Raw genomic sequence first — 4,645 nt, forward strand, 5'->3', positions numbered from 1 at the left:
AGGTGAGAGAGAGAGAGGATAGAATTAAACAGAGAGAGAGGGGGGACAGAGAGAGAGCGAGAGGCAGAGGATAGAATTAAACAGAGAGAGAGAGGGGGGACAGAGAGAGGGCGAGAGAGAGAGTGAGGATAGAATTAAAAAGAGAGAGAGGCGACAGAGAGAGTGTGAGAGAGAGAGAGGATAAAATTAGACAGAGAGAGAGAGGTGACATAGACAGGGTGAGAGACTGAGAGATGATAGAATTAAACAGATAGAGAGGGGGGACAGAGAGAGGGTGAGAGAGAGGGATAACAGAATTAAACAGAGAGAGAGGGGGGGGACAGAGAAAGGGCGAGAGAGAGAGAGAGAGAGGATATAATTAAAGAGAGAGGGGGGGACAGAGAGAGGGGGAGAGGCAGAAGATAGAATTAAAAAGAGATGGGGGGGACAGAGAGAGGGAGAGAGAGAGAATAGAATAAAACAGAGAGAGAGAGCGGACAGAGAGAGGGTGAGAGAGAGATTGGATAAAATTAAACAGAGAGAGAGAGGGGGAACAGAGAGAGGGCAAGAGAGAGAGAGAGGGTAGAATTAAAGAGAGAGAGAGAGAGGGGACAGAGAAAGGGCGAGAGAGAGAGAGGATAGAATTAAACAGAGAGAGAGAGGGGACAGAGAGAGGGCGAGAGAGAGAGAGGATAGAATTAAACAGAGAGACAGAGGGGGGACAGAGAGAGGGCGAGAGAGAGAGAAGATAGAATTAAACAGAGAGAGAGGGGGGGACAGAGAGAGGGTGAGAGAGAAGGAGAGAGAGAGAGGATATAATTAAAGAGGGGGGGGGACAGAGAGAGGGGGAGAGGCAGAAGATAGAATTAAAAAGAGAAAGAGAGGGGACAGAGAGAGGGAGAGAGAGAGAGAATAGAATAAAACAGAGAGAGAGAGCGGAGAGAGGGAGGGTGAGAGAGAGAGAGGAAAGAATTAAATAGTGAGGGATGGGGGAAAGAGAGAGGGTGAGAGAGAGAGGATAGAATTAAACAGAGAGAGAGAGAGGCGAGAGAGAGGGTGAGAGAGAGAGAGGATAGAATTAAACAGAGATAGAGGGGGGACAGAGAGAGGGTGAAAGAGAGAGGATAGAATTCAACAGAGAGAGAGAGGGGGGACAGAGAGAGAGAGGATAGAATTAAACAGAGAGAGGGGAGGACAGAGAGAGGGCGAAAGAGAGGGAGTAATGAATTAAACAGAGAGAGAGGGGAGACAGAGAGAGGGCGAGAGAGAGAGAGGGGACAGAATTAAACAGAGATAGAGGGGGGACAGAGAGAGGGTGAAAGAGAGAGGATAGAATTAAACAGAGAGAGAGAGGGGACAGAGAGGGGGCGAGAGAGAGAGAGGATAGAATTCAACAGAGAGAGAAAGAGGGGGGACAGAGAGAGAGAGGATAGAATTAAACAGTGAGAGAGGGGGGACAGAGAGAGGGTGAGAGAGAGAGGGTAGAATTAAACAGAGAGAGATGGGGGGACAGAGAGAGGGCGAGTGAGAGAGAATAGAATTCAACAGAGAGAGAAAGGGGGGACAGAGAGAGAGAGGATAGAATTAAACAGAGAGAGAGGGGGGACAGAGAGAGGGTGAGAGAGAGAGAGGATAGAATTAAACAAAGAGAGAGGGGGGACAGAAAGAGGGCGAGAGAGAGGACAGAATTAAACAGAGAGAGAGGGGACAAAGAGAGGGTGAGAGAGAGAGAGAATAGAATTAAACAGAGAGGGGGAGGGCAGAGAGAGTGGATTGAATTAAACAGAGAGAGGGGGGGACAGAGAGACGGCGAGAGAGTGAGAGAGGATAGAATTAAACAGAGATAGAGGGGACAGAGAGAGGGTGAGAGAGAGAGGATAGAATTAAACAGAGAGAGAGAGGCGAGAGAGAGAGGGTGAGAGAGCGAGAGAGAGAGGATAGAATTAAACAGAGAGAGAGGGAGGACAGAGAGAGGGCGAGAGAGAGAGAGGAGAGAATTCAACAGAGAGAGAGGGGGGACAGAGAGACGGTGAGAGAGAGAGAGGATAGAATTAAACAGAGAGAGAGGGGGGACAGAGAGAGGGTGAGAGAGAGAGAGAGGATAGAATTAAACAGAGAGAAGGGGAGCACAGAGACAGGGCGAGGGAGTGAGAGGATAGCATTAAACAGAGAGAGAGGGGGGACAGCGAGAGGGTGAGAGAGAGAGAGAGAGGATAGTATTGAATAGAGAGAGAGAGGGGGGATAGAGAGAGAGCGAGAGAGGATAGAATTAAACAGAGAGAGGGGGGACAGAGAGAGGGTGAGAGAGAGAGAGGGGATAGAATTAAACAGAGAGAAGGGGAGGACAGAGAGAGGGCGAGAGAGAGAGAGGATAGAATTAAACAAAGAGAGAGGGGGGACAGAAAGAGGGCGAGAGAGAGGATAGAATTAAACAGAGAGACAGGGGAGACAGAGAGAGGGTGAGAGAGAGAGAGGATAGAATTAAACAGAGAAAGAGAGGGAGGACAGAGAGAGCTCGAGAGAGAGAGAGAGAGAATAGAATTAAACAGAGAGAGAGGGGAGACAGAGAGAGGGCGAGAGAGATAGAGAGAATAGAATTAAACAGAGAGAGAGAGGGACAGAGAGAAGGTGAGAGAGAGAGAGGATAGAATTAAACAGAGATAGAGGGGGGACAGAGAGAGAGGGGGGACAGCGAGAGGGTGAAAGAGAGAGGAGAGAATTAAACAGAGAGTGAGAGGGGACAGAGAGAGGGCGAGAGAGAGAGGATAGAATTAAACAGGTAGAGAGAGGGGGACAGAGAGACGGTGAGAGAGAGAGAGAGGATAGAATTAAACAGAGATTGAGGGTGGACAGAGAGAGGGTGAAGGAGAGAGAGGATAGAATTAAACAGAGAGAGAGAGGGGACAGAGAGAGAGGGTGAGAGAGAGAGGGTAGAATTCAACAGAGAGAGAGAGGGGGGGGACAGAGAGAGAGAGGATAGAATTAAACAGTGAGAGAGGGGGGACAGAGAGAGGGTGAGAGAGACAGAGGATAGAATTAAACAGAGAGACAGAGGGGACAGAGAGAGGGTGAGAGAGAGAGAGAATAGAATTAAACAAAGAGAGGGGGGGACAGAGAGTGGGCGAGAGAGAGAGAGAGGATAGAATTAAACAAAGAGAGAGGGGGGACAGAAAGAGGGCGAGAGAGAGGACAGAATTAAACAGAGAGAGAGTGGACAGAGAGAGGGTGAGAGAGAGAGAGAGAGGATAGAATTAAACAGAGAGAGGGGGGACAGAGAGAGGGCGAGAGAGAGAGAGGATAGAATTAAACAGAGAGAGAGAGACGCAACAGAGGGAGGGTGAGAGAGGGAGAGGATAGAATTAAATAGAGAGAGGGGGGGACAGAGAGAGGGTGAGAGAGAGAGAATAAAATTACACAGAGAGACAGAGGGGACAGAGAGAGAGAGAGAGAGAGAGAGAGAATAGAATAAAACAGAGAGAGAGAGGGGACAGAGAGAGGTTGAGAGAGAGAGAGAGGATAGAAATAAACAGAGAGAGAGAGGGGACAGTGAGAACTCGAGAGAGAGAGAGAGAGAGGTGATAGAATTAAACAGAGAGAGAGGGGGGACAGAGAGTGGGCGAGAGAGAGAGAGAGGATAGAATTAAACAGAGAGAGAGGGGGGACAGAGAGAGGGCGAGAGAGAGAGAGAGAGAGGACAGAATTAAACAGAGAGGGGGGACAGAGAGAGTGGATTGAATTAAACAGAGAGAGAGGGGGACAGAGAGAAGGTGAGAGAGAGAGAGGATAGAATTAAACAGAGAGAGAGGGGGGACAGAGAAAGGGTGAGAGAGAAAGAGAATAAAATTAAACAGAGAGAGAGGGGGGACAGAGAGAGAGTGAGAGAGAGAGAGGATAGAATTAAACAGAGAGAGAGGGGGGACAGAGAGAGGGCAAGAGAGACAGAGGATAGAATTAAACAGAGAGAGAGGGGATTCAGAGAGAGGGTGAGAGAGAGAGAGGGGATAGAATTAAACAGAGAGAAGGGGAGGACAGAGAGAGGGCGAGGGCGAGAGAGAGAGAGAGAGAGAAGAGAATTAAACAGAGAGAGAGGGGACAGAGAGAGGGTGAGAGAGAGAGAGGATAGAATTAAATAGAGAGAGAGAGGGGACAGAGAGAGGGCGAGAGAGAGAGGATAGAATTAAACAGAGAGAGAGTGGGGACAGAGAGAGAGCAAGAGAGAGAGAATAGAATTACACAGAGAGACAGAGGGGGCAGAGAGAGGGGAGAGAGAGAGGGCGAGAGAGAGAGAGAATAGAATTAAACAGTTAGAGAGAGGGGCGGACAGAGAGAGGGCGAGAGAGAGAGAGGACAGAATTCAACAGAGAGGGGGGACAGAGAGAGTGGATTAAATTAAACAGAGAGAGAGGGGGACAGAGAAAGGGTGAGAGAGAAAGAGAATAAAATTAAACAGAGAGAGAGGGGAACAGAGAGAGGGTGAGAGAGAGAGAGGATAGAATTAAACAGAGAGAGAGGGGACAGAGAGAGGGTGAGAGAGAGAGAGAGAGAGAGAGAGGATAGAATTAAACAGAGAGAGAGAGCGGGGGGAGAGAGAGAGGGCGAGAGAGAGCGAGAGAGAGGATAGAATTAAACAGAGAGAGAGGGTGAGAGAGAGAGAGGATAGAATTAA

Source organism: Chiloscyllium punctatum, chromosome 52 (assembly GCF_047496795.1).
Source record: "Chiloscyllium punctatum isolate Juve2018m chromosome 52, sChiPun1.3, whole genome shotgun sequence".
In the NCBI taxonomy this organism is placed as follows: Eukaryota; Metazoa; Chordata; class Chondrichthyes; order Orectolobiformes; family Hemiscylliidae; genus Chiloscyllium; species Chiloscyllium punctatum.